Source organism: Perna viridis, chromosome 4 (genome assembly GCF_037379345.1).
Source record: "Perna viridis isolate PV_CMFRI_1.1 ecotype Kerala chromosome 4, ASM3737934v1, whole genome shotgun sequence".
Taxonomy (NCBI): Eukaryota; Metazoa; Mollusca; class Bivalvia; order Mytilida; family Mytilidae; genus Perna; species Perna viridis.
The window spans coordinates 46,713,532-46,724,009 of NC_142448.1; the positions used below are offsets into that span (position 1 = coordinate 46,713,532).

The 10,478-nt window shown below is 34.3% G+C and overlaps 1 long non-coding RNA gene across 1 annotated transcript; it reads right to left on the minus strand.

Annotated features, from left to right (window-relative positions):
- Nucleotides 1-1,810: 1,810 nt before the first annotated feature.
- On the minus strand, nt 1,811-8,800 carry LOC148620300 (uncharacterized). Its single transcript, XR_015921773.1, has 2 exons — nt 8,660-8,800; nt 1,811-6,060 (listed from the first exon to the last, which is right to left on the minus strand). It is a non-coding gene; the product is annotated as an uncharacterized LOC148620300 (long non-coding RNA).
- Between the last annotated feature and the right edge of the window lie 1,678 nt (nt 8,801-10,478).

Consider the following 10,478-nt stretch of genomic DNA (forward strand, 5'->3'; position numbering starts at 1 on the left):
ACAACTTTATTGACACCTACCTCGTTTAAATTGTCTTAAATAACTTGCTCATTCCTTTAGCCAAAAGGCTTCTCCCTGAACATCGGATCGTTAAATTCCGGTGAAATTTTAATTCTCGGTCCCAATATTTATATTGTCAAAAGTCGGCCATGTTTACAGTGATCGGGTTGCTAGGAGGTGTTGTTTACGTTTAAATGGTTTGTCCAAAAACCAAAGAACCCAGAATGCATATCGGCGCTAATTCGGATATCTCGGATTTATTCTACGCGAACATCGTACAACACCGAGAAGTCGATTTAGCAGACGATTGTCGCCGGAGTTCCACGGGAACTTACGAACTTCGTTTGTAAACAAATTGTCCCGTAGAAACCAACATGGCGGATATTAGTATAGGATTTTCCCGTAAGGATTTGTTACGCACGATTTCAGCGAATAAACGACTCATTGGAACTATCACGTCATGCATATATGCGAACTATCTTCCGTTTAAATAAAAGACAGACAACTCTAGCGGTAAGTCCCGACAGTTCAAACAATAGAGCTTTAAATCGAAAATGTGCTGTATGTGACGTCGAGTATAGTCAATTCGTTATAAATTGATTTGAGATAAATACTGTAATCTGATTAGTTAAAATAATTTTGTTATATCTCAACGGATAAAAAAAAGATCAGTTCAATTTAGAGCTTAGCCCACTTTTCTCATGTTTAAAGATAAAAATGTGTTTTAAAATTAATTTATAAGAAATGGCAATAATAAGTATGCACTTCGCGCAATAAACAATATGCACATGGAGAATTTATGCTATTTTTCAATAGACAAGATGTTTATTATTGCCAATTCTTAAGAAAACACTGTTATAATGAATTAATTTAAGAAATTACCGTTATCTATGGGTTAGTATAATATCTAATTCATAGATAACGCAATTAATTCATTGATAAAACTTTGACCAAACAAATGACGCGTTACGTACATTTGGGTAAGACTGGAAAGTGCAATAAGTTTTAGATTCGCTGTACATGTCCGTTGGTGAGGGTGTACATAATTTGTTCACACAAATATCGATCTTGACATATAACTGTTTTTTTTTAATGATTAAACCATTAAATTTACTGTTGGGAAGTAAGTTCAAAGTCAAGCCAGTTTAAAGGTATAAAGAACCATCTCGTGCAATGAGCCGCGAGCCAGCACCATCCTCTATATCTCTATTGTTAAAATTCTCTACCAAAATTTAATTTGTTAGAGACAAAAAAAAATCATGGTTCTTCCCCAGCCAATTACTAAATTGCCTTTAATTCCATTGCCCCTCGGCTAGCTCCATTATGTAAAATGTTCATAATTTCAGATGAGATGCATTCATATTGATCAAGCCAGTGGTAAAAAAGTTGTACAGAAGCGTTTTTGTACTACTTTAAACATTCTTGTTCTTTAGTATATTTTTTTTTATATTCAAGGGGGGTGTAACCCCTCCACCTCGAATCCAGCATAAATTTTGGACTGGGTCCAGCGTACAATTCACAACTCTGCATCTGAGAAAGCTTTTGCATCTGGTACTTACATGCAATAGTACTGGGAACGCTTAAAAAACTGGCAGAATCCTGCATACGAAAAGGGGGTTATACCCTCATTTAGTTAATTATAAGAGTAATAAATGGACTTGTTGGTTGCCCCCAAAATTCATATAGACTGAAGACAGGGATTTACCCATTAGTCACTTTTGCGTAAGACTAAATCTCAATACTGTTTTTTTCTTTTCTAGTCGCAAATTTATCAGCATGCATGTATATACATATACTTATAACAACTATATTATAAATAAGAACATGTTTATTTCTATGTCAGCACTGGTATATAAATAACAGATAATTCATATTAATTCATATTAATAAAAAATATATAACAACATACAGTTTCTACATTAGCAACTATTCATGAATAAAAAATGCAAAAAAACACTTTGTTACTGTGTCATACATATCATGTGTGTAAAAATCTAAAAATTATATAAATCAGCTACTATTGTGTCTAAGAATGTAAAGCACTGCTTACTTGAACAGTAATGCATAAACCTCCTGTCCTTAGCCATGCACCACAAAGTGAAAGCCCTCTTAAAATCAAAGGAACCCATAAATTTTGACTTTAATAGTCGATCACTGCGACTCTTTGTAGTAGTTGACTTATTTTTAGACTTTTGACCTTTAGGCACGTTGTCATGTGACGACGAACTAAAATAGTTCGTAATGGCGGACATAGTTGCGATTCGAACTGCGATTGAAAAATCCAAACATCTTTCCATTTTAAATACATACGATGACACTTTGAGAACGTGTCACAGCGCTCAACAAACAAATCATTATCGTTAATTAATTTGTTTGTCGGGATAATTAGCCTCAACCAGGTGATCAAGCAAGGTGTGATCAAAACATTGGTCATGATTGTTTATTGTAAAACCCTAATTGGTTTGGGAAAGGTAATAAAGTGGTCAATTATGGGGTCATGGGAACATCAGAGGCTTTTTTACCGATATTTTTTTTTTTTGGGGGGGGGGGGCGGGGGGAGCGAAATATCAAGTGACGAATCGTGCACGAGAAAAATTCGCCACTTTCGAAAATCATTCATCATTCTTCAGAAGAATTACTGAGATCTATCGAATTTGGAGGGACCAACCGGTCCGTATATATTGCCATTTAAGCTGAAGTATCACAATCTAATGTAGTTCACTATTAATCATCTGTGTGGGAAAGACAGGGAAAAAAACACACAAACTTCTTAAATTATGATGTCATCCCCCTGTCTTACTCTACACTTCACAGTCTTCTTCAAGAAAGTTAAACAAGGATTCGCGATGAACAATTCCTTCATGTACAAAATACTTGGGACTTGTGTTTGACTGAGAATTATACCATAAATAAATGTCATCATTTGTCAACATCAGAACCGCAAAAAGGAGGATCAGTTTAATGTGAATTGACTGTTATATCTGACGATTTACACATATGCAAAAATTGTACATCAGTCAATACTAATACATGTACATATATAACAAAAACAATGAAACACAGAACATTGAAATGTATATGATTATATTAAGTGTCAGTCCCTGTAAGAATCAGGAAGTAGGTGAATCATTTGACTACATTTGAATTTGCAAAGTCAAAGAGTAGTCAAGGGAACCAAGGTTATAGCGGTAATCAAAAGAATGTAATCCAGGGACAAAGACCAGGCATGGAAAACAGACATACACAACAAAGAACGTAAAGTAACTAAAATCATACATACAAAGTAACAAAAGCAAATGAGCAACTCGGACTCCACTAAAAACTGGGAGCATGGACCAGGTGGACCGGTAGGGTAAGCGTCCTCTGCTTTTCTAGAAACACCCGCCGAGTCCGGGGTAGACAAACGAGGAAAGGAAAACTATGACCCGTTGAATAAATCAGTTTTCATGGTGCTGATGGATACACCATAACGATCCACGAGTTCATGATGACGACCATAAAACTTCTGTAGTGATGACTTCAATCTTGTAGCAACATAACCCTGTTCCAGAAGCCTATTTGTTATAGGCTAGAAACCACTAATTCCACTGCCCATAGGCTTCCATGCTCATTTCACAATATTCAATAGCTTCTCTGGACTTTACCTTAACTTTAATCTGCAGAGGACTATATATCAGCATGATTCTACATATGTCAGCTCACAATCCTCAGAATGGCATGTGGGGTTAGCTGACTTGCAGTGCAGTACTGGTCACCGGAAGTGAAGGGTCTATAAATGGGAAATCCCAGTGTTTTCACAAGATAGGGGTATATTTAGAAATCATTATAGCGATTAGGCTTTACATCACCAGAAGCAAAATGCACTTATAAAATGTATAGAAATGTTTTTCCTTTCAGAAACTGTTTAATTTTTTTAAATAAGATGAGAACTTTTTTTCACTGCACTATGAGGAACAGGGGTAATTTCTGCGTAGGACTATTTTTGCGTACGTACCAAATGCTCATTGGTTGAATTGGCGGTCTGTAACCTAAAGTTCTAGCGCGATACAAAAAGTCTGCGTAGTTTCGGCAAGCTCTGGCATAACGTATGAGTTGTGATATGAACACTCCATACGCAGGTGCTGAAGGGATGTAGCCACAGATGAAAGGAAAGTTGTCAATTTTGAATGAAAAGTCGTCACGTTTGTCGTAAAATCATGGAAAACAGACAAAACTTTCCATATCATGCTGGACCACTGAGTTACAATTCATTGAATAGCACTGAAAATGAACATTTCAAGGGTAGATAACTCCATTAAAAAACACATTTTTCTATGATTCTATTTAAACTTTCTGAGCAAATCCGATGACGCAGAGACCAAATAAAGGTCTTTTCACATAGAGAAAGCATCCTTGAGTGATATTTTATTGTCAGATATGTAGGATTTTGACATGCATGTTTCTGATTTTTCCCACTTTGCCTGATTCTTACAAATACTCACACTTAATGTTTTCTACAAGTACAATGACGTATTGAGTCATTTACCCCCCATTAAATGTTCAACCTGAGTTGATTTGTGCTGGGTTGTTTCGCTTCTATATAAATAAAATAAAGATTATACATTATGTAGCACAATTCAAGAGTTTTAATAAAGAGTTCACAAACAGTAGTTAATAAGTGTCAATTTTCTTAGTACCATTAAGAAAAATACCATTTAATTACAAAGACGGTAACATAATTAGGAATGATGGAAGAAATTATCACCTTGTGTTTTAACAAAATATTTGAAAACAAAGTACTCATTTCACAAGTAAAATGAGGAGAAAGACGGGGCAAACGGGAATAATGAAGAAACAACTGGGGCAAACAGGGTGTGCAGCAAAACAACCTTCATTACGAAAAATACCATAATGCTTTAAATTTTTTTGAAAATTGATATGAAACATCATGAAACCAAAGATATGTTCAATATACAGCCCCAAAGCTAGGTCCTACTAAGTTAAAAGCAAGTGGGGAATGCCTTGGGAAAAAAAAGCAAACCATTCACGAAACTTATTTTTATGCTTGCTTCTTTGAAAGCTTAAATAAATATGGAAAGACGGAAAAAATAAACAGATCCCTGTGAAGTGCTGAGGGACGTTCAACCTGCTAAAATTGGGAAATCATTTTTGTTAGCATTTTATCTTGATTTTTTACAAAATTATAGATCTTACTATTTCATTTACTCACTTCACTCGGCATTAAACCCATATCCTGAAATCCTTGGCCCGCCTCAGCATTATCATCATCATCTGTGGAATAGAGGTTACCACCACAAGTCTTGTTGCAGTTCTATCAATGTATTCTTGCCTCTTATGCTACATCCGTACCAGTTATTTCTTAAATTTGGAACAATGTTTTAAAGAAATAATAGAATAAGAATCTTTTTTTCTTTATTTTGTTTGAAAGCCAGAAGTTATTGAATAGTGATAAAAAAAACTGGGTCCAGACAAGGCAAAAAATATTTTCAAAAATTCGAGTTGACAAAATCAGGGCGAGCGTGAAAACAAGGTCTATCTGGGCTCAGCCTGAGAATCTAGGAGTTTTTCATTTATGATAGCAAATTTAATATAATGGCCCCTATTCTGGTTGGCCAGTGTCACTATTTCATGTGATTAGTCACAGTTTTTTCCACAGGCGCTTGGGGACTATTTGTGGTTTCTCCGTATTTTTCCTCGAAACCCGCGTATTTTATAATGTTCCCTCATATTTGGCCATTATACGCATGTCTGACCTGATTTTAGCTTGTTTAACCATCTCTGACAAGGCAGCTAACTAATCCGCCATTTTGCTGGTAATTTCACCCGCCTTTTCTTTTGTGCCGTTTTCGCTGTCAACCGCGTCCTGTCTCGTGTTTTCGCTGGCACTAATCGTCTCCCAGGATATAACTTGAATGATCAATTATCTTAACAGTTCCAAAATATTTCTAAATGGCAGTAAAATCACTATCATCCTCACAAAAACAGTCTGTTTTGAATTTACGATCACGGAACTTCACCAAAGGCCGGCAACTCTATTTGTTGGATGACTTCCGAATGGCACTGAAACAAGGAAAAACATCGATAAAACCGAAAGGACAAAAAAAGCACAAAAATATAAATCCCTGGAATTGAAAAAAAAAAGAAATAGAGATGGGAAATCGGCACGGAACACAACAGAAAGATTTAGTGACAAAAGAAACATAATATCATGGTAAGATATCAAGTAGAACAGAGTGGAAACTGGTTGTCTATGCTATAATTTCAATATTTTAACAGCTTGAAAGTAAAACAGGTCCCCCACTGTAAAAAAGGGAAGTACAATTTGATAAATAGTTGATTAATTACAAGGAAACTATAAAAAAAAAGAAACTTTGAAGCTTAACTATGGTATATTACTATGTGCAAATAATATGCAGTGACAGATCCAGGACCCTCCCCCATTTATAGTGGAAAATATAGAAAATCACCCATGTATTGACCAATGGTGGGCCCTGTTTAATGGGTCCCCTTTTATGAAATTTCTGGATCAGCCACCGATATGTCAGATATAAAATTAAAACAATTTTTTTATTAAAAAGGGAGGGCTAATTGAAAATAGATCTGGAACATTAGTTTCATTCAGCATGTATTTGAGGTACGTTAAACATTTAATAGTGTCACTGTAGACATAAATCCTTCAATTTTATAGAGAGGGGTTAAGATTGTAAGAGAACAACCATTTGATATTTATGGGGGGGGGGGGGGCTAGGATCAAAATTTTCATCCAGCCTTTTTATTTCAGGAAAATTTGATCCTGGGCACGATTTTTTTTAAATACACTGACAATTCAAAATGCCTAATTTCCTCACGTTTTACCGAATTTAAACGTGAGATACCTAATTTTTAGGATTTACATATTAAATTCGATGTTCCGAGTTAAATTCAGACTTGTGCCGTTAAAATTAGAGTAAAATAATTAAATTAGGGTATCGATTTAAAATGCGGATATTCCCGATAAGATTCGGTGTGTACGATAAAATTAGGATACACAGCGTATTTAAATTCGAGGTTGTTCCCATTTAAATTCGAGCTTGTTCCTAATTAAGTTGGACGTTGTTCTCGGTTAAATTCGGTGATGTTCCAGTTAAATTTTCACTAATTTTGTTTAAAATGTTTCATTAATTTCTTTTGAAACTTGAACATTTCATAATATATAATAATTAATTGACTATAGAAAATTAATAAAAAGTAATAAATAAAAAATACAATGTAACGGATATTTGTTAATAAGTATTTGTATTTCAGCTCCTCATTTTTAAACATACGATTGTAAAAAAAATATACAACCATCTGCACGAAAATGCTCAACAAAAACATACTAGTCTGGCTATAAGGAATGAGGTATTATTTCAGAACTTCAGTCGCACTAATAAAAAAAAAACAAAAACAAAAACAAAAAAACGCTCATTTTAAAGTCAGCGGTCGCAACAAAATGTGTATACCCATCTATATAAAGACACCCACCAAATTTAAAACCAATCCATCAATTGTAAGCCCTTCAAGTGAAAATTTAAAAAGTTGAAAAGTGAAAAAGGCTCACAGAACAGGATATCGGAGATAATCCAAAATCACTTACAACGTATGCCCTTTTTAGGTAAAGCTTAACACCAAATTTAAAATCATTTAAGTCATATTGGGAGCCGACAATTTTTGGCCTGCCCAAATAACAGACAAACCGACGAAGTGTCCACTCGTTAAGTGGGGGTATTAGTGCACAAACGGTCGTTTACAACTTATTTCTATCAATGCAAACAGATAATGTTCTTTGTGTGTACTTTAAAAAAAAAATAAATATTAAAATTATGTTTTTCATTTTGATTCTTAACATTATTAATACATTTATTTAAAAAAAAAATATTTAAGTAAACATTTTGTTGTTATAATTAATTTTTATTCATATTTTGTGAATTCAGTATGCCTCCGTTTGATTTTAAAAAAAACTTCTTATACTGTAACAGATCTTATTGAATACATGTAATCAATTTACCGGGTAATTGTAGAAAAAAAACTTGACAGCGACAAGATGACTAATTGTGCTGAACTACCTCCGAATTCTGTTTATAGTTAACTTGCAGTCTAAACTGACTAAAATACATGTACATTGTATTTATCGATAAAAGTTAAATAAAGTCAAATAAAAAATTGCAATCTGCGAAATGCGTTTGCAGATAATGGAAGTTGCTAGCGACACCGTGCAAAGATAAAAGGAGCCGCACGTCCTACCACACCAATCGAGTCGCTTTCGCGATAAACTCTCAATTTCCAAATTAATTCAAAGCTGCATTAGCTGCCAAATTTGTTCTGTTTTGATTCTACTGAATTTTGCTGATTCAATGAAATAAGTTTGTAGTAATGCGATTGAAGCAATTAATGTCGATAATATCTACAGAATATTGTGAAAACAACGTTTTTGTAATCAGAGAAGGTCGATAGGTCTGATTTAATTATTTTTCGCCATTACTTCCGAAGATTGCCGACAGGACATTAATCCGGGTTAAAAATACTTTTACCATAGTAAAAAAATAACAATAACGGATACACAGGTAAGTATGTGTCTTGTTTACATTTCATTTCATCTAATTCTTGATTAGTTTTCAAATAGATAATGACAGTTACTGACCTTATTTGTGCCACACTATATCGCAATACGTAAATTTCAAAAGGATCCTTGCTTTATATTCGGACTTTTTCTTTTACAGCTTGAGTCCGACGGTCTTCCTTGCCATAGATTAACCACTTTCGCTTTGCAATTAGATTTGTTTTTTTTTTAAAGCGACCCTTACAGCGCATGCGTGGATTAAGATCACCAGAAGTCACATGCATACGAATTTATCAGGTCGATTTTTTTGTCTTGCAAGACAATAAATATATAGACAGCTATTTCATGTATTTAACACATTTTATTTGTTGATATCGAATGAAATTATATAGGAAAAGTGCAATTTAGTATAATTAAGGCATATTTCAACAGAATTTTTTTTTTACGAAAATGACAGCTAATGCTGCTTTAATCAATCGTGTTTAATTACATCAACTTTCTTTATTCTAAACACTCACATATTTTACGCACTATAATATACATTTTAAAGTGTTAGAAGAGCGTTCCTTTGGCGAGCATGCAGAACAAAAAAAACATGGTACATGGAAACCACTGAAAGAATAAAAGTATCACACACTTATTAGTAAGCATGTCTTGTGTCAAATGTTGATCGACTTTTTCTCTAAGAGTCGTTATAATATACGGTATACCTAATAAACCAGTCAGATGTGAAAGACCTCATTTATTTAAAGCATTGCAAAATCAGGGGAGGGTCTTATTACATTAAAAGGGGGGTCCAATCCAGATTTGTTTCACTTCGTTACGTTGACTTACTTCAGCGTGTTTAAATACTCTCAGACCCACGTAGGGTCTATTTGTATCAGAGTGAGCCAGGAAATCAACAAAGCCGCTTGGCTGTTACACTCCTTGAGACGTTCACGTTTCCCATTTTAGCGTTCGTGCATCGTTTATCGTGCGTTTAAACATTGTTTTGCGTTCGTTTAAACGCACGATAAATGCACGTTCGTTTATTTTTGTACTTTGATTATTTCTTTGATTTAACTGTTATTTTTATATTTTTTGCTATCATTAATTTATATAATTTCATTAATTTTATTTTCTACTTTTCCTGTCTTCATTATATATCAAAATTATTACTTTTCGTCGTTCGTCTATCGTGCATTTAAACGCACGATATGAGCGTTCGTCTGTCGTGCGTTTAAACGCACGCTGGGAGCGTTCGTTTAAACACACGATAGAAGCATTCGTTTATCGTTCGTTTGGTGAGCGTTTAGCGTTGCGTTGGGTATCGTGCATGCGAAAAAGCTAAACGTCTCAAGGTGTGTACATGTAGTAGGACATATTTGTCGGAGTTCTTCGGTCAGGTTTCACAAAAGCTGACTCTGCCAATATCTACTAATCCAGATCTCCGTAAAGGGCGCTCATTACAGACCAAAAAATGTATACATGTCAAGTCTAAAAAAAACATATGGTATTAACAGCTTGATTTATTTTAAAAGGCGATTCTTACCAAATGCCCATCATTTTGCTTTAAATAGATTAAATTCTCAATTATAAAGGGGTAAACACACTTAAATAAACATTAACAGTACCTTCATGTGTATACATGTAATTACATAATGATGTAACATATGTGATATGGTTTTAATAGTCTAATTTTGAAGATTTATTTAAATGAAAAATAAATGCATCCCCCCACATCATTATCAACCTAGATCCCGCTTGTTGGGTATTACATTTTGAATCCTGTACAATATTTCAAATTTATATGTACTGCGTGAAAACTGAACGAAATTGTCTGTAAACATGTACTGTATTTACGGAAATGTAGATGTAATCGGATTGTGCGCTGTTTATATCATCCATAAAACCATAACAA